General features: G+C 39.4%; 1 protein-coding gene across 3 annotated transcripts in view; it reads left to right on the forward strand.

The window, feature by feature from the left end:
* The first annotated feature begins 656 nt into the window (after positions 1 to 656).
* The window catches only part of Kank (KN motif and ankyrin repeat domain-containing protein 2 kank), an 82,965-nt gene continuing 58,231 nt past the window's right edge, over positions 657 to 25,390 (forward strand). The window contains exon 1 of one of the 3 annotated variants that reach the window (XM_076421082.1): positions 657 to 909. The gene's annotated coding sequence lies outside the window, so the exon portion shown is untranslated. Of the gene's footprint in view, positions 910 to 950; positions 1,836 to 25,390 lie in introns of those variants that run through there. The other 2 variants (XM_076421079.1, XM_076421083.1) reach the window with 2 other exon arrangements.

The following is a 25,390-nucleotide window of genomic DNA, read 5'->3' on the forward strand; positions in this document are numbered from 1 at the left end:
TGGCTAGATAATGCACCATCGAAAATATTATTATTCTTCATATTAGATACCGCAACAGAATCTCGTCCGTTACAATTATATTTCTGGACCACGAGTTATAAAGATCCCCAGCGCGATTACTGTTCCCCTCTGCAATCAAGAAAAGAGTGTCGCAGAGCGGGCTGAGCTTGCCCGAATAGATAATGCACCATTGAAAGCTGGTCCCCTGTAGGATCAGTACGAAACCGGTGTTCCCCTCGTCGCAAATCCTGTATGGACCATCTGTCGGCCCCCGAAAGTCGCGAACACGTCCCTGACCCCTACCTGATCGACTTCTTTTCACCCGGTGGGGCCCTCACGGGTCTGTTCACCCTTTGGACCGAGCATCATCGTGTTCGGGTTCGGGTACGGGTACGGGTTCTCGGGTTCAAGTTCGGTAGAGAGCAACCTGTCGTTCGTTCGCTGGCGGCTTCGCTGCATCCACCCAGCATCTCTGTTCGCGTCTCTCTCTCTCTCTCTCTCCTCTTTTTCTATTTCTCGAGTCCGGCACGGTGTGCCGGCCGCTCGTAAACTACATCCGTCTCTTTTTCCTTGGTGTTCCGCGGAGAGCAGAATGGAAGGGGCCAGGAGACCGAAGGAGAAGGAGAAGAACCAGTCGTGAACCAGAACCGTCGGTCCTCAGAATCTCCCAGTCACCTCTTCGAGTCTGTGCGGGGACCAGCTTGTGGATTTCTCCGGATCTCGCGGTGTGTCGCGCAGGGTGATCTCCCGGCGATCGAGGGCGCGCACGCGCGCGCGCGCGTGCCTCTTTTATCGATCGATCGAGATCGATCAAGCCCGCTTTTCCCCCGGTCACGATCGATCCTCCGACGAGATGATCCAGAACGGAGACAGGGACGAGAGACTACCAGGCCGAGCAATGACAGGTCGGTGAGTCGAGTTTTCCTTTCGAGCAACCTTCTCGCGCGCCGATCGAACCACTCCGGTCTCGCGAAAACCGGTCCAACCGTGTCCGCTCGCGGGACAGATCGTGACATTGTCCCCCTCCGAAAACCGGTACGCCTCGGAAATGGAAATTGTTGATTAACTGGGTCTCCCGTTGCATAATCGATCGCTAGATGAGACGGATGCTAGCGTAGACACGTGCGCTTTCGGGAACGTTGCACAGCGAAACGAACCGATCTGACCGCCATTAAAACACGCATTTCGTAACATTGTGAATTAGAAAAGAATTGATGAGAGAGAATTAATTGTATTATTGGTCTGGTGTCCTTATTTTCTCTCGTACTCGGCGTTTTTCATCGCCATCGAGGTGAATTCAAATGAAATTCTATTTTATCGTAGCCGGTATTACAGCTGTTGAAGAATAGCCTCTTCTCCTATTAAATTATCAACGACGAAGAATCTCAAATGTAATAGTAAAACAAATCGTAGTGCAACGGATTAACGCAGAGGAACAGTTGATTATGCGAGGTGAAAATTAAAAGTTTTAGCAATCCATCGCGTTCGATCACGTTCCGGAAAACTGATTGATCACCGCTGCACTGTTTCGTCGACGCGCGTCGGATTTTGCATTGTAAATCACCGATGAAAGATCAAATCGTGTCAGTACGACGTCGATCATCCCACTGTGGAGTCGCAGTGTCGTCGCCGCGTTAATTGTGACCGAGAAGCTGCCACGGCCGTGCTCGTGGAATTGGAAATTCGTTCGTGGACGCGTGGGTGACTTTCTACTTCCAGTCGTCATTGGATGGATGCAAATGCTTTTTCGAAGGACAGAACAGTGAAAAAGCGTGGCTCGTCGAGTTTAGACGCGGTGGTTTTGCCACTGGAACTTCGCCTGACGCTAGAAATTCGTGAGCATCGCTGAAGGCTTCAAAAATAATTAAAAGGAATATCATTCAAATCCAGCTTAGGTTCGCCGCGTTAAAAGATATCGAAATTATACCAGGAATTCTTCTATACGATCTTTCAACTATCAATTTCTGTATTTCCCCACCACATTTCAACTAGAAAATTCCTTGTGCGAAGACTAAAGTATGCCATTAATGTTTGTTTTTTCTTGTATTTGAAAAATCTACATATACCACGAATACTGTTAACTGTGGTGATAATGTTTTCTCGGATTGATTGCCTCCTTGAGATTTGAGAATTCCTGAATTAGTAATTAATAGATAGCGGATCTTTATGCAAAATAAGAATTTTGTACCTGAATTACAACAAACTGAAGTGAAATAAAACCAGTATTGGACCAGTGTTCTTAAATTCGTCGAACGTTTTTACTGTCTCAAATTACACCTACTCATTTTTGTTGTAAATGCATAATCCGCTGTCTAGTAATTAATTTATACCTAGAGATTTAATTCTTCTGCAACAACTACTCGGTAATTTCCAGATTCTAATACAGACCTGTTAAAATAAAGAGAAGGAACACCAATTTCTTTAACGAAGTTAATCAGCACGTGACACCATGAATATTCATTATTCATCCAATCGATCACAGTCTATTGACAACTTGGTACGGCGCATAGGAAGAGCATTTGAAACATTGCCGATTAATTGGCAGACGTTATCAGATTCGCCTCGTTACTTATTCGATGTCCACTAGTTACTAGCCATCGATTTTCGATTACGTTAATGACTGCACATTGCAATAACACATTTCGATTAGGTTCGTAACGGCGCGGCTTCTCGCCTTTGAATTAGGTCAATGGAAATTGCAATCCTGGCTATTTTGTAGACTCCAAGTTTTTTCTTTCATCGAGGCTACGCGGCGTTGGTATTGTTGATAACGATCATGACAGTTCGGTGCCATTGGAGTCGGAAAGAGCACACGGTCCCCGGTTAATTCGTTCATTAGCTCGACGGCGCGGCGTTCACGTATAAACTACGACAATATATAGGTTATTGAGAATAATTATTTCATGTACGGCGAGAGTACTCGGGGCTCGATTCACGTGCCGCGCGAAGTCAATAACCTGGTCGATCGCGTCGGGATTATAGGCGGGAGCGAATTCGCGATAAAAGCCCGTCAATAACGGACTTTGACGCGCCGATATTGGAAATTGAAAAATCTCCTGTTACACAAGATACAGTCTCTATTCGAGTGTACTATAGATGCTCGGAATTATTCGATCAGCCATTCAACGCTGGATTTGACGAACTTTTTAACGAAACAAAGCTTTAATATTTGTTGCTTAACACGCTCGCGGCCGTCATTTATTACCGCAATACGCTTCATCTACTATCAGCTATAAAATTCACCGACTCTATGATTTAATCTTGGCAAACACTGTAGATATCAATTTTCTTTTCCTTATAGGGATTTATAAACGACCAAGAAGTTCTAATCCGTACAGCTGTAGGATAAATCATAGAGAAATTCAATTTACAACTTGTCAGATGAGCTTGATAGTCTCAGTTATTATTATCATAATTTGAGACGGGAACAACAAATTTTCCGCCATCGCCAAATGGAAGCTGTCGGCGCGGTGTAATGATTTGATCCGATATTGGCTATTATGAGAAAATCGAAGGTGGTCCTTCGACTAGTAATTAGAAATTAATATGCATATTAGTCAGCACACTGCGTGCCAACCGCCAAAGTTTGCAGGCAGTGCTGAATTAACCAATAAGCAGTGTAAGCACGTGCTTAGGGCATCGGGAGGAGGGGGGCACCATGGGAATATTCTGAATTTTACATCGTTTACATAGTAATAATGTTGTTAAGCGTTTATGCCCACACGTGAGCGAGAAAAACTCGTTGAAAAAACATTTAAGTAAAATTATCGAGAAAGCCTAAGAAATTGTACAAGTCGACCCTGCATTGCGTTGAAACGATAAGTGGGGCTCATATTCCGGCACAGTTTGCAGAATTGAAAAATCCACCGCAGACCGCAACAAAATTCAAGAATAAAACCCGCAATTGTGTTCTCACCAATCCAATAAATCACAAGGCAAGTGGTTGAAAAAGTGTCACATTTATTCGTGTTCTCGGAGCAGGTGGGGGTAGCGTGCTACTATAGCGTCCCACGCGAACGCTATATTCTTCCGTAGAAGGTTAAATTGCTCTCTGTGTTGATGCGGGACGCCGCGCCGCGCCGAGCCGCGCCGCTACGATGCCTCCGAGGCAAATGTTTGATCGTGAATGAGTGGTTCTCGCCCGGGTTGCTCAAGCTACGCCGACGCGTTTCGATTTGCATATCGCGTTCCGCTATTTCTCCGTGTTTACGAGCGATTCGATCCTCGGCTACATTCCGCAGCCACACGACCACCTACCCGCGTACTCCTCTACTAGCGCTCGTACTCTCTGTACTCGTGAAAACAAGTGAACTCGGGCTACGTGGAAATACAACATGCCGCCTTTGTCGTTTCGCCGCCGCGCCGACTCGAGCAAAGCAGAACAGAGCAAAGTCAAGTCCTTGGTCTCGCAATTTTCTCGTCTCGGACGCGATTATACGTCGGGAAAACATTTAAAGACGGTCTTAACGACTCCGCGGATAACGAGCAAGAACAATTCATAACACTGTACATTGTTCCGAAAGTTCTAGTATTAGACGCTCCGTTTCAGATGTTCAATCCGTCCCTCATTTTCCCAACTTAATGTGGCCCCCATTCACACAACGGTGAAACATGAAATGAAACGGAACGATAAGTAATTCTCGTTGCTAATTATTTTATTGTGGATCAGTATGCAAAATAAAAATTGTCTGCGTCGATTGTCAGGCATACGAGTCACTTAAAAAATTTCTTATCAACATGTTTCCAGTTTTTATCCTTTCTACTGTTTTAAATTCACATTTGAATGTACAGTGAACCACGAAAGTATTTGAGCGCACTTTAAAACAGTGTGACTTTTTTAAAAATTAATATATATTAATTTAATTCAATCAATTTAGCATTGACTGTGCGCAAGAATGTTCCCGAATTTAATGTAAATCGTGATTCAATTCAATTCTCAAAATATGTATAAATGTCTCTATTTAACGTAGAACTTTTTTATAATTGTACCAAACGACCTGATGTTTTGTAAGCAATTAGAAGCATTGGTTTACTAAATGATCTGCAAAAACGATTTTCCAAAAATTATGTTGTTATACACATGCTGAAAATTGCATCAAAATCGATTAACATACCCAAGAGCTACAAGTGATTAAATGTGGTTAAAATCATAGTTTATCGCGACAGTTTCTGCTTAAAATCCACAGATTCTTACTTCTTTCGATGCGTGTCGTTTCTTTCTGCGTCAACCGATTTCGACGAAATTTTCAGCATGTGTTCAACTAAAACAGATCTACAAAACGCATATTTGAAATTTTCATTACGGGCTCCAATGAGAAAGTCATAAATGGTTTACTTTCTCATGTAATTCTTAGCAATCGCAATTTTTTCAAAATCTTTTTTTTGTGTCACTTGGTAATTCTAATTGCTTAGAAAAGTCAGCTCGTTTGGTCCGATCATAAAAAAGTTATACTGTTTTAAAGTGCGTTCAAATACTTTGGCGGTTCACTGTATAGTTGATCGCACCAGGTTTCCGAAGGCAACGAGGCAGTAATTTGTGACTTGAAACTGCACAGAGCCTATACGTATAGGATGTTTAAGATGTCGTCATAAAAGTTTGCCATGACAAATAGACGAACGTGTTCGCGCCTCTAATCGGCAGATTACGCAAGTCGATGTTTAAGTTTCGCTGATCCCTTCTGCATACAACATAGACTGCATGCGATCTTTACGAACGGGGCGTGCGTGACATATCCAAGATTAGTGTACATCATTTCCGCAACAAAGAAGAAACTATTCTTCAGATATTATAAAATCTTTAGCATCGTTAATCTCCGAGCTCACGAACTTCTATGTAACTAATAATTGTAAAAACAACAATAACCACACAATTACAGTGAATTGCATCGTTTCAGGCAATCAAGAAAACTATTCGCTGAAAGTTCTACAATTCTTCAAACTGTTATCCTTATTCTTCAGTTTCTTTAACGATAGAAATTTCCTAGCTCTCGAAATTCTTTATGGCCAACACTTATAAAAACAATAGTAACCACACAGTTACAATGAATTACACCATTTCTGCAACAAAGAAAGCTATTCTCCGAATATTCTACAAGCCTTGAAATTGTTAATCTAATTTGTTGATTCCTTTAAGGACAGAAATTTCCCAACGCACCAAGTTATTTATTGTTAACTATTGTAAAAACAACAGTAATCGCACAGTTCCGGTGAATTTCCCCATTTTTGCAACAAGGAAAGCTATTCTCCGAACATTCTACAAGCCTTGAAATTGTTAATCTAATTTTTCATTTCGTAGCTGACGAAGTACTTTGTACCTAGCAATCGCAAAACCAACAATAACAATTGCAGCGAATTTCACGCGTCGCCGCGCTCGTGTAACGTGTAGCGTTCGCGTACGGCGCAGCGCGAGGAAAATGGGAGAATGGAAAAGCTGAAGGCCCTGAAAAAAATTTGCCGCGTACACGATTATTTAAGAGCAGGGATCGCTTCCGCGAATTGACACGTTCAGCTGCCTTTAGGCGCGATGACAGAGGCCGCATTTAAATATACCTGAAGTCACTGCGATACCATCGCGTGATTTATCAAGATCCGCGGCTTTTTCTGTCGATACATATAAGGCTGTACACGCTAGCTTTGTGACACCAACAGTTTATTTCTACTAGTTTTTTTTTTCTGTCTCCGCGATCGGTTATACCCTGAAGCGCAACGCATTCCTTCCATCTCGCGACCGCGTAATTAATGTTTGCACGCATTGAAGTTACCGTGAACATAATCGTCGAGCGATTATCTCAACTCTAAGCTGCTGTTGGAACGTCGGAAATCCCACTTGCATGAGCACATTCGAAATACAGCGAAAATCAGTATACACTGTTACTCAGAAGACGGTAAAGCTTTGATCCAAAGATTCTAAAGCTTCGACGGACTTGAATGTTGCACCGAACTGAACCACGAACGGAACGGGTTTGTGCTGTTCCCACAACTGATGGATCGAGCGCGCGCACGAACTCGAATGGGTACGATTTGCATATCTGTTTGCAAACGCGTTCGTGGTCCCGTCCAAACTGGTGTTCGGTTTGCTGTTTTGCTTGCTGTTCTGTTTGTCGTTCGGCGCAATGTTCAAGTCTGTACCAAAAGCTTTAGAAAAGCTCTCGGATCCGTGCTTTTTCTTAGAATCGTAGAAAATGGATCGTAGGAAAGGACAGCGTGTTTAAACTTAAACACGGACCACGCGGCCGAAAACTATACCGTCAATTAACACTAAAGGTAAGCGCACACTAGACCGCACCGCGACTGCACGCCGACCACCCGCTTCCGCGGTTTTGACTTTCGTATATGTAGTTCATAGTTCTATGTTTTATATCACGCATGGGCAAATTTTTGCTCGATCGGAGGCATTTTCAAGGGATACAGCACTACGGCCGCCACGGGGAGCGAGACGCGCGGCCGGGAGAACTCCTTATTGCAATGCTGAAGCGTCATTTTGTAATTTCGTAAACCTTGTAATTGCATATACGTATATGCGAATTTAGCGATGTGTGCTTGTGCTCGCACACTCTTGCACGGCCGCGCCGGCCGGCGGCCTGAACCTACCACTGCCGGTCAAATGACCGATTGCATATGTTTGCCGCTATTCAAATTATACAACTACTTCCATGGGAAATATTTCAATAAATTTCTTTATTCCAGCACATACTATGTACAATAAAAATTGTGCACAATCCAAGTAAATACAGTCTTTCTTCGATTTCCTGTTTGAAACAAACAGAATTTCTGTGAGTTCTAAAACTTAATACTTTTAGAATATTCGCAGTTTCCCGTAGTTCTCTGCTCAGAATACAGAGAAACACTAAGTGACTTTATAGAAACTTCGCACTTGTGTTCTGCACCACACAGAAAAAAATCAAAACAAACGTAAATAGTAATCATAGCGGTCTAGAGTACGCAGTCCCTCTATCCGAGTGTCTACAAGGCACAAGACCAGATACGATAAATCAACAAAAATGGTGATATTTTTAAAATATCTATGAAAAAGAAGATGAATTTATAGAAATTTCGACCACTGTATATGCATTGTATATTCATTATACGGAATAATGAGTCTCATATATTGTAACTTTTCCATTTTTATTTTATTCAATGAATTAACGAAAATAAATTTGTAATTTTTGTAGACGAATTTTAAGAATGCGAAATCAAATAAAATTTGATTTCCAATGGTAGTAGCGTTTGTAGATCGGAGATAAATAAAAATTGTACTTAATTCTGGCGAATTTTATATTCTACCATTCTCTGTGAAAATTTTCAGAAGCCGTAAATGCATAAAGACCCAGTCTAATGATTACGTTTAGTTCCAATTGTGTATGTTGATGGGCGTACAGCTGAAATAGTTAATATTTCATCGGAGTATCGATCAGTTGCGTTAGGCGAGCCGACAGACAGAACTTTCGCGGCAGATTGAACGGTTTCGTTCGGTGTAACATTGCTCGAAATAATTACGCCTCGGAGGTATTCCCGCGCTATCCATCCCGGCTTGTATGCAAATCAGGAATGAAAGCCTAGTTTCGATTTGCGAGAGTGAACTGCGGCAAGAAAAGCGATGCCCGCTATAGTCGAACGATTACGAGGAAAACGCGGGGCAAGCGTCGATAGAACGTCAGAACTCCTGGAAACGCATCACGTAACCGCTCTCACCTGTATCGCATCGTCTGCTGTCAAAAGCAGTATAATCGGAACGATGAGCGTGTTACGTGTTTGCCAGGTTAATAACTGTCTTCATTCGATGGTTCGCGAACGTGATGTTCACAGTGTGTGTCAAAAGCCAGAATCTGTGTTCATCTCCACAGTAAATACAACATTTTTTCAACTTCATTCAAACAAGACAGCTGGTTTAAAAAGAAAATATTAGTTCGCTCTTTTACACAGCTTTTGAGATTAAGGTAAACGTCCAATCGATCTTCTCATGTTTTCCCGTGTACTTATTAGCTTAGAGTTGACATATTTTATCACGATAGTACGTATGCAAAAGATGTCAGACAATTGACATGAAATTATTAATAATTAAACTGCGGATTTTTCTGCAGAATAAATATTACAGGAGTAACATAAACACTTACTCCTTCTGTCCCATAATAATAGTAGCAGTTGATGAATTTAATTTGTCTCGTAATAATAGTAGCAAAAGAAAATAAATATAGAACGCAACATTTATTATCAAAAAACTAGATTACATTAAACAATAAATTAGAAATATTACTCCCAATTTTTATTGAGTTTCTGGATTTTTCAATAATTTCGTTACTGCATTTTAAACTTGTAGGTAGGATCCTTTGGCTGCGAAGCTTTGCTTTCCCTATATGCGTGAGCTTAAAATGATTGGAGCCATCGGTCTTCAATGCTTCCAGCATAACTTTATTTTTTTTTCATTTTACTTTCAATTATATATTATAAAATTGCTCGGTCTCGAATATTTTATTCTGGTGATGCAAACACGAGGCTCTGCTTATTTGGATTTCAATGAAGTAGACTAACAAATAAGTTTGAGGAAGCTTGGTATCATAACTTCACAAGATTGGAGTTATTCGGACTCAGTACGACTTCGATCCTAATGCGTGCTTGAATAAAGAGGTTTATTAAAAAATTTCTCATAACAGAATCTGTTCGTAATTTCCATAATCGAAAAAAAAATTGTTTTGACCGGTCCGGTAGTTCATGCTTTAACGAAGCAAGATAAACATTGAAACGTATTTACATTTCTATTTGCCGTACTTCGCACAGTTTCTATGTATAAAAGTAGTTGCATAAATTGCACAGCTTAGTCGCGGCCGTGTCGGGAAAATAGTTTTTGCCGGCGAGAATGTAACGCGTAGATTCTGAGATGTTGATATTAAATGAGCATAATAATATAGTAACGTAATAGGGATAATAGATATCTTTAAATATTCTGTTTAGACCGGTACAAGTTTCAATTTTTTACAGTGAATCGGGGGCACGGTTCACGACGACACAGTTGTCGGAGAAAAATTCTTATTCCGGTTTTCCGTCGTCGTCCGAGCATCCACAAGTATCCGCTGCACATGTGCGAGCATGTTACGCAACTGTTTGTAATACCCATTTTGTTTGAATTGCAACAAAGCCGGGTATTTAGCGCGTGCAGTCTCTAGTCGCTTCTATGCTAACTATCCTATAGGTAGCTCGTCGAGGAGTACGTCAATAGTTACGACGATGCGTCGACGGTTTTCGAGTCAATAGAATTCTAATGTATGTACCCACAAAACCTGAACAGCTGGAGGATCGTAAAAGTAGTGTCGTTCCAGGAATAAAATGAGTGGTGCGCAAAATCATCTCGAGCATACGTATACATAGATCTCCTCTTTCAAATCTTTTCACAATCGTTACAACTGCTCTAGTTTGTCTGCCTGTTTACAATAACGTGGCAACATAACGAAAAGTAATCCCTTCTTAACCTTCTTCACTTTCCTCTACTTTAACACTATATATAGGTTTATGGAACTTTAGAAATAACTATTCCACATTATTTTATAAACATAACAAGAATATGTCTATCCAAACTTTTGGCCACTTTTCCAATAATATATACCCAAAGAAACAAATTTCGTAAATAATTCCTCAGGGAAGCATCTTTACAATCTTAATGATCGCAAATTAAGAATATTAGAACCCGCCATTTTGACAGGTCCCGCAAACCTAGTGCTAATGGCTTTCTCTTTTGACGACTATAAACATGCAGCACAAATTCTTTGCATGTATAGCTAGTTCGTATAGCGCGCCTCATACTTTACCAATTCCACCCCAATCTCCGGATTTCAATTTCCTGGCGTCAATCTTCGTTCCTGTTTCAACTGAGCATGTATGGTGGAAATGGAAAAAAATGTATACTAGAACATCATATTCAGCTCGAGGAATTTATGAAACGACTTTTAAATTAATAAGGATCTCAGTTTATGAAGAATATAGTGGAGCTAAGTATGTTCCAGAGATTGCAAGCGGATGTTTATCGTAAAAGACTCTTTACAAAATGCTGAAGAGAGGAATCCTTGGTGTATGTACGAATATGTTTGCCCCCCTCAAAATGTTACGCTGTTTTGTATCTAGATTTAAAATAAATATTACATTTCGATAAAAATTTACTGAAACACAAAATTACTTTTTATTTAACAAATTTTTCTTTAATCAACTTCTTTTTTGTCCGAATAAGTTCATCTACCATTACAGTTATCGACTATTCATATGACTATACTTATATGTATACTTTCATCTAGTATTCCATCAGTTCCTGGCTCCAGGACCTCCGAGTCTTCGGGACCCTGCTGTTTGAATATTTTTTCTTTTTACTACTGGGTTCCTGGATTTTATAGTTTCGACTAGGCCTGCCTAATTGAAAGTAGAGGTTTCGCTGGCAAGAACCCTTCGCAAGATATACGAGTCTCGACGGGAGCTAAAGTCATAAAAGAATGGCGTCTGTAGAGTCGTATGTAGAAAAAGGGAACCTGGTCGTGCAAGGAACGTTCAGCAATATTTTAGACTAACGTAACAGGAAAATTCAGTAAACGAATTTTTAGAATTTTTACATACTGAAATAATTAAACTGGTGAATAAATAAAAAGAGGATGGATCAGTGATCGTATAAATTGTAAATTAATTAAGAGTGCGTCCCGATACGCCGACAACGAATGCCATCGTCCGTTCGAAGGCAAATAAAATACAGCGGACTCCGTTTATTTGAACACTCGGCTAATTAAAGCATTCATTTATTTGAAATAAAGCTGAAAATTGCGACAACATGCCACCGGTTATTTGGAACAGCGCTTTGTTTTGCAGCTTTTCAATTCCATTCGATCTTTTCATTTTTACGCATATCTACGAAAAATTCATTAAAAATTTTAACGAATTGCAAACAGAAAATGGGAATGGACCATTTCTGCATGGAAGATATATATCCATACACATATTAAAAATATTTGGCTCAGATTTATTCCAAAAATTATTTCACCTCTAGTCCGTATGGTTTATGTCGCTTAATCCACTGTATTTAATGATACACATTTTGCATAATTATAACTTACAATTAGCTTAATCAGGCCAAGGAACACAACTCATCCTGAGGTATCCGAAACAACTATAATCCAGTGTATTGTCTCCTCCAAGGTTGCAGTTCTCTACACTCAATTTTACAGTATTATGAAATCGCGATGGCATAGTATTATATCATTAGTTTCCAGTTCTAGGTTTAAAACGTGGCAGCATGTCACCGGCCGTGAACGTGCGAGCGTGCTCGATCACCCACGAAACAATGCGAGTTCCCTGTATCGCGGCGACGCGTTAACTTTTTCCCTGGCCGACTGGAAACGTCCATGCAAGTCCTTATTTGGCTTCGTGCTCGGAGCTCGTTAAACCAATCGTGGAAAGTTCGACTTCACCGTGCAACCGGCGATTCCGAAGCTGGCTGTGTTATCGATATCGAAGGAAAACCGATTTTTCCGAAGCATTTGTCGATGGCATTTCGGGTTCGAGATTGAACCCGAGGAATTCCAGGAAACGAACGCCTGGCTGCATGCTCTCCTCGGCCATTCCCACGAATGTCACGTGTGGACGCAGCTGGCTGGCATTTAACACAAGTAACCGATTTCTCATCGAGCCATTAAACGGCCACTCTATCTGCCTTTACGTTCTTGGTCGCAGCACGCTTCGCGGAAACAATGCCACCGTGATTCACTCTCTCACCTGTGAGATTACCTGACCGGTATCGACGCGCGAACTTTCACCGGAACGATTCGGCAAAACTGGAATCCTCAAGCTTTCGTGCCCGCTCGATTCTTCACCCTTTTTCTGTTTTTTAATTTAAAGGTGAGTGGAGAAAATACTTTTGCGTTCACCCCTGAAGGGGGGAGTGTGAGACTCGGGGCAAACGGATGTTCGGTTTCCCCAACACCAGAGTTGGGCAAAAAATTTATTTTCATAAAAATTTTTGCCCAACTCTGCCCAATACCCACTAAAAAACCTCTAGTATGGGACCATAGGCCCTGTCCTCTCACTCTTCTGGCCAGGTAGGGCAGTCGGGACCCCGCTATTTGCATTTCTCCCGACCGCACTGGTGTTTTGGTCTCCATCCACTCGTGTTCTTGTTTCATGCTCGATTCTTCACCCTAGAAAGTGTTTAACCATTAGACGGCCGTGAAAATTGATATACTGCGTTCTCCCAAAAATGTTGTCCTTCATTGCAGAGTTGGACATTAATCAATTAAAATTTTAACCAAGATTGATTGATTAATGTGTACGTTTAAAAAAGGTAATCATTGGAATATCGACAATTGATTTAATCGAATGATGAAGTTAATCGTCAATCGTTGATTACAAAAAGAAATCATCGAAAAGTCGGAGACTGTTTAATCGATTGTTGAAGTTAATCGCCACACGGTCTATCCATAAATTGTAATAAGGAGGGAGGGAGAGACAAAGAGCGGAGATGGAGAATTGACAGAAATATACTCGACAAAAACTCAGTTTACATTTTTTTCAGATTCCGTATTGCATTTCGAAAATTCAGCATTTAATCATTAATCAATTACCCGATTGACGATTACAATTGAAAGAATGTAATCGTTAACCGCAATTAACGACTAAAGTAGGAGTTTAATTGTTAATTGCGATTAACGATTGAAGTAGAAATTTATTCGTCAATCGTTGATTAAATTGTTGCCCAACTCTGCTTCCTTGAATGAGGTGATTCCTCAGGTCATTCGAAGTCACTTTTTCCTTTGTTGAGGAGTTATTAACGAAAAATACGGACCAATCAGAGCGCGGTTCCCGATGAACGGGCCGTTGACATTGGCCGAGTCGGAATTCTTCCGCGGTAGCCGCGCTCTGATTGGTTCGTGTTTTTCACGAGTGATTTCTCGACAATGTCTCGGAGAACATATTTGCAAAGAAATCTCTTCTTTCGAGGAAGTGCACCATTTTTTGAACATCCTGTATACGGTTACTCACGCTTTTTTAATATTGAACCATGTGCGACTTGGATTTATTTGAGAAGATAGAACAATTCAACAAGAAAAAGACATGAAAATTTTACAATTGGTCGAAATTTCCGGGAAAATACTGAGGAGTTGTTTTTTATGACCATACCCGAATATTATTGCGAGTTACTGTACATCTGTACAGCCAACATGTTACGCAAAATTCCGATGTTTATCTCTGGCCTCTTCAGTGGCCACTTCAGCCCGCCAAATGTTAAATGATTTTTATGCGTGACCATTTATTTTTAATTGACCGTTTTTCGAACATAATAGTTTTAGTGAGCTAAAAGTGGTTCTGTAGGTTCATTTTTCATTTTTAGATGAAATGCCTTTTTGTTAGATTAATTAACACTCTTATTGTGGCTACAATAACAAATGGAAAATTCGCGTGCTTGGGAAAATGTGGTTAAAAATATTCTTTCAAATAACAATCCCAAAAGAGGTGATTAAATTACGTGGCAGAAGATGATTGCTCGGTCCACGATTGAAATTATCATACTAAAAAGTGTTAAATAATTGCCGGTAACGGTGAGCGGCTAAAATGGCATTGTTCGGACAATCGGCGTATGGCTGCAACTACAGCCGAAATTTCCAAACAATGTAGCATAAAATCTGTTTTATCGTATAATGATACTGTAAACACGCGTGCAGCCTATGCCGACGAGGATTACGTATTCGCAGAGCGTATTTCAAGGCGATTACGTTCGTCTGATGACGACGTTGTGTGTTATTTGCATAGCAATCGGAAGCGCGATGCCAGTGTACAGTAGTCGGAATCGTCGACCTAGCTGAACAAAAATAACAAAAAAATCTTGTCCTCGTGGATTGTAGGAAGAGAGTTCTGATCCACGACACTCATTTCCTCCGGTAAGGTATGTTAAATTGCAAAACGCTTAGCTGTGCCTTCGAAATTACGCCATTACAAATTCATACACTTTATGAATTTATTACGCAAAACTTCCTACAATAAAGCAGGAGTGCAGGTGCACACGATGCGGCAACACCCTATAAACCTCGTTTCCCCCTGGAAAATTCCACGTTAACTAGATTTCAAGATATTAGGGTTTGCTACAAATAAAATAGTCACCCTTTCTTCCAGTATGGTATTAAACACGCAATTTTAAAATGGTACAAATATTCCTGTATTAATTCGACGCTGACGCGTGAAATTAATTCTTCATCGAAAAATGAAAATTGTCGATATTTAAACTATAATAAATATAATAAATTTGAAGCCTATATTTTTCAAACAAAAAGCAGAAACACTTTAATTCTGAAAATTTTGCAGAAAAATCTTTTTGAGGACTCTATAACGATCTTTGAAAACTTGATGTACGATTTTTTGCCGCCGTTTTATTCAACTTTGAACGAGTCTCGTTACCGAATGTTTTAACAAATAAATGGGAACGTTTGTTGTATTTAGACACTTATCTGTTGGTGCTTTACTGTACGTCGGCATAGATCGCAATGATTAAAGTTTACGGAACCAAGTCAAGGATTAATGCCAAGGTTACGGGTGTGCTCGGAAAATTGGCTGATAAAATAATACCGTGGGCAATCGTAAAATGTAGTCACGTACCTTGGTATGTTCGTCGAAATAGCAAAATGATTTGTAGAAATCGATTGCGTCGACTACCGATGCTATTTCCAGACTAAGTAGATTATAGATCCTATCAATTTATGAAGAACGTTATTAATAGACTGCGGATTTTATGCATCTATGACTAAAGTGTGCACGTACAATTTAATTGCAGTGAACATGTTAAAAATATTTAAGGACATCGATGTACAATATTAATTTCAGCTTAATAGGATAATTAACCTTGTAATTAAAAGAAGAATACAATTTTTATTTGGCTCCCGTGTCCTGCAATGATTTTGCATAAAGTCTAGTTATTAATAAGCAATTCGCTTTTTCAGTAGATTCTTCAGAAACCGAAGATCTCGGAAGAGGAAGAGCGAGACCGCAAAATTATATAAAATCCACGCACAAGCGAAATTGATTGCCAAGATGGAATTGCAGGTCGAATTGAAAAGCAAGGGAGAACATTGCCCCGATTCTCTGAACTTCCGAGGAAACTAACCGCAATGGTTGGACCTTGTTTGCTCCGTTTCCTACACCTAATAATTACCTATTTATTCGGCGTGTGGTTTATTCATTCGGCACAGCGGGCAGCCAGCATTGGAACTGAAAGAATGCGCGGGAAAGAGAAAATGATCGGTTGACCGAGAATTAAACCTGAACCGCTGTTTGCGTTACGTGATACGTAATAAGCGGCAGCCAGGCATGGTCCGTCGACTCGAAATAAATTACACCTCGCTTAGCTGCGTTTCTTGGCCGAGTTTTTGTCCGTCGTTGCACTTGCACCCTGATAATTATTTCAACGACCGATAATCATGCTCGCCGGACCGGCGAGAGGACGCTAATGCACTCTTGGTATGCAATCTTTCTATTGAATTAACGTTAGCTCGTGCGAACGTTCGTTCCCCTCGCCGATCGACTCGGTGGAAATAACAATAAATTGAGCACTCAGGATTTAAAGTTAATCGCAATAGAATATGTTAGAACGACAAATGATAAGGCGAAACTAGAGAAATACAAACAACAGAGGAAATGGACCGTTTATTTTGAAAGTGGTGCAAGTCCATTTTTCGATGTTTTATATAAAATAGTATACGGTGCACTTTTGCAAAACCTCATCCAACATATTTTCAGCCAGTTTACCTTTTCTCCGTTAGTATTTTTTTTACCCGTTTTTGAATTGCGTTTTATAGATTGTTTGTTGAAACGAAATTCTCCCGTTTCATTTCGTGTAAAATAAATTTATTATTTTGTCTACATTGTTTTATAACATCATAGTAAACCTGTGGTGTGGTAACCACATGACCCCGCCACCTATGTCTATGGAAATTGGACTTACACCACTTTCATAATCAATCGCTACGCAATTTCTTTTATTGGCCAATTTTAAATTGAACAAAGCATTGGCATTTTTTAAGATATTAAATATTAACTAGTTATAGGTAAAAAGTTTACACTAAATTAATCACAAATTATGTGATATCTAACTTTTTACACCACTTTCAAAATAAACGGTCCAAATAATGACAACTAAAAACTAGGAACGGAATTAAACCGAGATAAAATCAGATCAAAACACGAAAATTACGTGTGCAATGAGTAGGTGCCGCACTCTGTTATTAAACCTAACAAGTTTGTAATAGCAAAGGTAATAATGAGCAGTCATTATAGCACACAGCAAATCAAAGTAATCACTCCGTGGAATGGAAGTAGTAAAAAGAATATTGAACTTAATAGTACCAACGTGAGAAAGCAGGAAGAATAGGAATACACCTAACAATGGATGTATAACGAGAGAATAAAGTGAATAGAGAAACAGAGCAGGAAACTGTAGTCCGCAATTAAACCTAACTACAAGCAACAATAGTAACCTTCGAAGTTTTCGGTCTCCGTTATCCTGATCCTAAAATAAACTCGATGAATTCGAAATCAGCGGATTCATTGCTCAACGGATAGGAACGTGATCCATAAACATGTCAATTTCAAGTTCGAGAACTTTAAAATTCATTCATTCCGAGAGCGTACCGATTCTCAAGGCAGCTATCGCTGGAAACAATTTTATGAATCTGATTCCTCCGAATGCAATAAAATACAGAACATGCCGACGTTTCGCGATAGATTAATTTTCATTTTATCTCCGACGATGATGTCAATATTTCTTCAACTGTTTTGTTTGCAACGCTCTATTCGCGAAAATATTTGTGTAGCCTCTAGACCCCCGGTTTCACGGTTCTGTTTTTCTGACCAGGAGTAGGAATAATATTATCGCAACGTCGTAGAATAATCACAGCTATTTAATTCGAAGTGGTTGTACACCGTTGTTTTGCAGGAAACAAATGGGGCAAGCTAAATCCTCAAGATACCGTGATAATTAAAAAACTTATTTAAATTGAAATATTCTTTTACGGTGTTCTCATTCACCAACCGGAAATTTTCTTGTCACTTAAGCGACATTGTAGAGAGAATAAATATTAGAATTCTTTTGGTTAAATTAAATTAAAGACGTCGAAGGAACAGCTTTACTTTGGTGTGCTAATGAAGTTTAAGGGGATAGACTTGTTTTTCCAGGATTGCAATGATGCGTTCTCATTTCTCGATAATACAGTGGCCGAAATATCTATAAAGTCATCTTCTTTTTCATAGATATTTTAAAAATATCATCAGTTTTGTTGATTTATCGTATCTGTGGTCTTGTGCCTTGTAGACACTCGGATAGAGGGACTGCGTACTCTAGACCGCTATGTTTACTACTTACGTTTGCTTTGATTTTTTCTGTGTGGTGCAGAACACAAGTGCGAAGTTTCTATAAAGTCACTTAGTGTTTCTCTGTATTCTGAGCAGAGAACTACGGAAAACTGCGAATATTCTAAAAGTATTAGTTTTAGAACTCACAGAAATCCTGTTTGTTATAATTTGATTCACGTGTATGAGAATGCCGAGAGGAAAAGTACTAACAAGTGAAGAAAAAGCATCAATCGATGCTTATAAAGATATGGGCTGCTCTAATCGCGCAATTGTTAAGAAAACTTACGGAAAAAATCATCTTAAAGGTAGTAATAAAAAATAGTCAAAGAGACAACATTCAATATTAATGAGGTCTGCAGCTAAGGAAAGGAAAAATGCAGCACAATTTCGAGCTGAATTGGAGCTCCCAGTAACAACAAGACGTGTGCAACAACTTTTAAATTCTTCTGGACAAAAATACAACGTAAACCAGGCCTTAAAGAAGTACATAAACCGGCCCGTATTGATTTCGCACGGGCACAAAACACAGTGACTTTATAGAAATTTCGGCCACTGTACAAAGATGGGGTTTTTCAGTAGTCAAAAACACTGGATAAAAGATCGATCTAGGCCGCGATCGCCCTCAAAAGTCCTATTTTTTCGTTTACGAGGCGTAATTTGCATTATTCGGCAGCGTAGTTTGTATTATTCGAAAGCATAAAGCTGCGACAGCTACATGCTTCCGAATAATTCAAATTAAGCTCTGGCGAATAATGCAAATTACATATGTAATAAATGAAATTTGAGGGCGATGGCGGCCTAGGTAGATCTTTTCACTACTGAAAACCCCCATTTTTGCATTATCGAGAAATGAGAAGGCGCATCCCGCATCCTTGCAATCCTGGAAACGCGAGTGTACGCCCTTAATATAATTTATAATTTCTTATTCTGATCATTTTTGGGCTGCCTTGCAATTTTGTCTAACAGCACAGTATAACGTGTCTTGTGCGAGAGTTCCATTGAAGTAGAACCATTTCTGCCTTCAGCAATTCTTAATCCAGGGGATGCAATCGACACGTTAATTGGCCTGAAATGTTCTATTTCTCAAAGGAAGCTCTCAAAGCGCAATGCAATTTCAGTGAGTGCAGCATCTTGAATAAGTTATTCGACGCTGGCGATTAAGCCACAGATTTCTATGCATGCTACAAGCTTGATATAAGATATAAAATTATGTCTTATAGAAGTAACTGGTTGCCGGCGAAGTAAAATTACTTCCTTCCATAACTTATAAACTGATCGCAGCTGGCAAGAGTTACATCACTTAATGAGAGGCAGTAAAAAAATTATAAAATCGTAACTTGCTAATCTCATGCTGGCATACCATCTCTTATCAGTAGATTGAGAATCTTGATGCTGTAAGACCGGTTAATAATAATTAGACTACGATCTTTATGCAAAATAAGAAATGTCTACATCGATTCCAGGACACAGAGGTTACATAAAAATTTCTTTCTTGTTTTAATTATTTTATTGAACTGAAACTAATACGTTGATGTTCCTAAATTGTTTAAATATGTCCACTGCTTTAAATTGTACGTACCAATTTCTGTTATAAATGCATAAAATCCGCAGTCTAATAATAATTTATTTGTAGTTACACAATTTGTGTGGATTGCGCCTGGCTTGTAACATATAAATCAATAACATTTGACAGTAAAATTGTAAATTCATGTCGTACTCATTCTCATATTCGCATCAATATTCATATTTATGCACATACTAGCTGTTACGTGGCTGTTACAATGTTCATTTTTCTACTTTGAAGGTAAGGATCTTCATAATTTGCTACATAAATAATTTTTATCCTTCATATCAGCAAGAAAATCCAACAAGCAGAGTTGTGTTTAATTTTTCACAAGTAATTTCCAGTTTCAAAGCAAAGCATCTATTGGTTGCGAGAACGTCGTGTTCGGTCTAGCAGGAATGCCATTAAAATTCAATGAAATTGTTCTTTGATTTTGCACGCACTAATTACGACTAAATGGAACGAGAGGCTGGCCCGTTCCTGCTTGCCGGAGTTGATTTATAAAAAACTGGAGCTGCAATCCTGTAATCCATTTGCAATGCCGCCAGAGTCTCTATTTTCCTCGACAAAAGCACTCGCGGTAAAAAGCGATTTCCATGAACGCCGCGTAAAAAGGACTGCGGGAAGAGTACAATGATCGAGATGGGAGAGCGACGGGAAACTGAATAAGGTTAAAAAAAGCTCGCAGACGCACCAATACGCCGGAACGACGCGAAAGAAAAATCGAGGAAAACGGCTTGGTTGGTCTTGTTTATTTGGTCTTTGTGCGCGTTCTATTGTCCGGATCCATTTTTCGGGTACGCGGAGGATCGTGTTAGATCTGCAAATACCGCTTGGATCCGCGAGCGAACATTATCGATCTTGAAGCGTTCGCAAAAGTTCGCAAAAATACCGTGTACAGTAAATCCTCTATAAACGCAAAAAGGCCGTACACCATAAACACAAAAAATATCCCCTCCACTGTAGTAATTTGATCTCGGCTCGAGTATATCGGTGTGAACCACTACTAATGCGGCGCGGAGAGCTTTTTGAAGCTCAAAAAAATAGTGTCCGTCTACGAAAAATGCACATGAATCTCCCCGAGGCTTTTGCGTTTATAAAGGATTTACAATATTAAGGTTTTTGGGGTCGCTGATCGCGAATTTTAATGTTATATTAACATTTTAATTATTATATTAATTTTTTATAATTTATTTAAGAGTATAAACGTTTTTCTATGTATGAACATTTGTTTAAACGTCAAATTGAAACATCGATGTTTCAACGTACATACACACGATATTTTTTACTCCGAAAAATGGTCCTACGACCAGCTTCTCGGCGTTTTGGAACACTGTGCGTCGCGTCGTTTGGAATTTCTGTTCGTTCGAACGAAAATCGGGGCGCATCGATTCGTATCAACGTTGTTTATAAACGTCAGCATTGCTGTTTGCACTTGGCAATTTTATCGCCTCGTGTACTCGCGGGAATTCATCGTTTTGCAATCTGCCGGATGGCTAGTTATCGATTCTTTATTAATGTTAACTTCCGGTGCACGATCTGCTATCGGATTGTTCCGAACACACCTGGAACATTTTTTCACTAGTTACGTTTGGTTCCATTTGGAAAAACAAATATTATCTTATTGCGATATTAAAAAGTCGATACATATCTGTTGCGAGATTCATAGACGTTGATTTTTATATTCCGTTCCCAATTTATTTAGTTTTTTCAATATAAACATATATATCGTCACGTTCTCAAAAGCTGTTCAATTTTAATTACTGAATGTCCATAAACATGCAGAAAATTCATTTTTTAATTAATATATACTGTGACAGCCTTTTATTTTCAGTAGGAAGGGAAACAGCGTTTAATGCCTCTTTTTATTAAACGAGAGAAATGTCACTGAAACAATGAATATGGTATTTATTAATAACGGAAAAAGCGGCGTTTTAGTGGGAGTGTTTATCGTACTGCGAGGCTCCAGAAATACTTAACTATTCTTGAATGAAACTGTATGAATTTGAATGAATAACCGTGGTGTATTTATTAAAAATTATAAACGAAATCACCGAGCTATATGTCCTAATGAAAACAATCTTAGTATCGCATCCTCCATCCTATTTAATCACGTTGTCAATCCAGAAGTCTCTAATAGTATACAGAGTGGTACAATACAATGTGAAAATTTGAGAGAAACTTGAATACTGTCTCCTTTAATAAAATTTAAAGTAGATAGATTATTTGAAGTAACTTTTTCCTTTGCGGATATGTTCTCCGCGACTTTGTTGAGGAATTATTAACGAAAAGAGCGGGCCGATCAGAGCGCGGCTCCCACTGTGCGCGGAGTTAGCATTGGCCGAACTGGAATCGTCCACTGTAGACGCGCTCTGATTGGTCCGTGTTTTTCGTTAATAACTCCTTAACAAATCCTCGGAGAACATTTTCGCAAAGGAAAAAGTTGCTTGAAATGATCTCAAGAATTATTATACACTTTATTATAACAATAAATATTACGAATTTGTATGCGGGAAACGAGCTTTTCGTTGAACTGCGCGTCCCTGTCATAGACAACCGCTTAAAAATTGGCGATGATCGCGAAAGATAATCCCGCGGCGTATGACATAGTGTGCGCGGAGACTCGCGGACAACAGTGTCGGCGCCGCGTTTTGAAATTGTCACGGCCAGTCTAATGGAGCCGCGAGCACCGGCTCGTATATGGAGAGCGCGAAATGTTCCCGGTTGTCGGTCTTTAAGGCCCTCTTAAAGGAATATGCCTGTATGATCGCGAGAACCGGGTCGTGCGTTATTCGTGTCGCGCACGCGTGTGCGTAATGTGCATGGGCGAACGAGAAAGGCTGATAGGTGAGCCCACGTGAGCTCTTATGTTCCTTTTCATGTACCGGGTGAGTCTGACGAACCGAATGTTACAACAATTTTACCTTGAAATACACAGTGGCTCGATAATTCCTTCACAGAATTCTGTCGCGCTTCCTTTGCCAGATCACGTGAAAAATCGGACATTTTATAACCAATCTCCTTAATTTATTAACACTAAACCTACCGAGCACTAAAGACTATGAAAATGTTTTAGCATACAAAAATGACAAGGCTCTATTTATTTAGATTTCGTGCAATTTTTATTACAATATGTGCTTGGATAAAGAAATTTATCAAATCAATTCCATGTAAACAACTTCATAATTTCAATAATTGTAAGATGAAATATATAAAACCTGTCATTTGACCGGCAGTGGTAGGTTTAGTGTTAAGAAAATTACATTGCAGAATTATAACAAAACTAAGGACACACACAATAAACATAGTTATTTTAAAATTATATCTGCGCTCAATTGCAAGAATCTGTAGCGACTATTGCTATGTATCGTGAATGTTACACCAGTATCGAAAACAGCTTTGAAAATTATACATAGTACGTCCTTGTTATTCGAACGGATGGCAAGGATTAACTATTCACGAAATTTCGGTTCAACTCAATTCTATCGATCCGGTTTCACGTAATAGGAAACCATTTCTGGCATCGACAGAGCTCGAATTTACTTATACATTGCGGATGATTAAGCGATCTGCTTTCAATCGTGTTTGCATTGGCGAAGGGATGATTCTCGAACATAGTTTTACACAAAACGCCAATACATGTTGCTAAACACACGTAATACCGTGTACCGTGTATGACATCAATTATTATATGTATCATATCCATACCGAATTGTTACGAAATTAAATTAACACTTCACCTACCGGATGCCTATTAATAGAATTTTTAATTTGTATCAAAAGGAAGCTTAAAAACCTTCTTTCACGTTCCCAATTTATTACATGAGAAGTACATTATATCATAATGCCAATTAAAATTCTCGTATCTGTTTCGTGAGGATGAGGAAACAGGTATTTCACTAATTCACTCTTATCTATTTCCAAATTGAATTCTGACACAACATTTTAAAACACTGTATGTACATTATTTTGATATGGCAATTAATATTCTCCTGCCTTTCCAATGAAGACGAGGCCTATTAGCATGTTATGTATTATTTCGTTCTCGTTTACCCGGAAGCCTGTTCATAGACTTCTCAATGTCTATACTATATTGGAACGAAGCTTAATAATTTCGTTGTAATTAATAACCCCAACAGAAACTGTTACATTATATTACTCAAGTTGACTAATTGACTCACGATCGTAATTGCGATGTAAATGCTATATTCGTTGCTTCTCAATTACTGGTTCTCATTGACTATCCATCTATTGTCTCGTAACATGGAATCAAATTCATTACTGATGCATTAACACATTAACCGCCCACTCATTGTCAGTGACCACAAAATTGGATAAAATCAATTTATTTACCAAAACAAAAATTAATAGTTTTTTTAATCCCTCCCCCCTTGCATTTCGAAAAACATGAGTGACGCCTGTGCAGAACATTAATTTTCAATACTTTATAACGAATTTATTAGAATTATTTAAAAACTCCCAAAACCGTCATATGTATTTGTAATTAATACTAGATCTACAGGACCCGTCAAAATGGCGAACTAATGTTTTTAATATACGATTATTGAGAATGTGAAAATGCATCCATTAGTTTATTTCTTTAAATATATACTATTTAAAGAGTAGGTAAAACTTTGTATAGATACATTCTTGTTATTTTTATAAACCTACTGTTAATAATGTATAATTAACAGAGACACGAGTACCGTCCAGCTTTTTGCGATTCTGGCCCAGTGTGCGACGGAGAGGTTGTCGCGTCGCAGGTGTATGGTTGTTTCAAGCACCCCTTACATTTGTTCACCCACACTGCGGGGAACACGTCTTACGCCCACGCTGCTGACGCCTTCGCGGCTCGTTGCATCAGGCCCCAGTGTTACAGGCCCAATAAAGGAGCACACACACGCGCGCACACCAGTCCCGGTGAAACGAGCCGCGTCGAACGAGAAAATAAAAGGAGGATTTCGGGGCTCGGGCAACAAGCATAATTAATCCGCAGAAACTCCGGCAGAGGTCCAAGAGAGAAATTCAGTTGCGTAACGCTGTCGAAAGTTCCTTGCTTTTAATTGAATGTTTGGGAGATCGATCGTTGCTTCTGCTGCGCGAAGATCGACGGCTCGAGCCACTATAATTGTCTGTCAGTCAACAGGCGGAGGCGTGCGAGATTTGGTTTCAGCGGGGATACAACCATCGTATAAGTAGTAGTTTCGAAGTGTTCAGAATGATTTAATCAGTTTCTGTAATATTAGAACAATTATTTAAACAGATTCGCGGTTCATGTTTTATATAGAACCAATGAAAACGTTCTGGAGAGCTCTTCCGATCCCTCCTTGTCAAGAACAAACATATTTTAACAAGAATAAAAATCCTAAATTGTCCGTAAGTCTACGGGCGGAGGTGTGCGAGATTTTGATGGCGCCTGAAACTTTCATCGTCGATTGAGCCGTTAAATACAGTTGAAATTATATC

The sequence above is a fragment of the Lasioglossum baleicum genome, chromosome 3, assembly GCF_051020765.1.
Source record: "Lasioglossum baleicum chromosome 3, iyLasBale1, whole genome shotgun sequence".
NCBI classification, from domain to species: Eukaryota; Metazoa; Arthropoda; class Insecta; order Hymenoptera; family Halictidae; genus Lasioglossum; species Lasioglossum baleicum.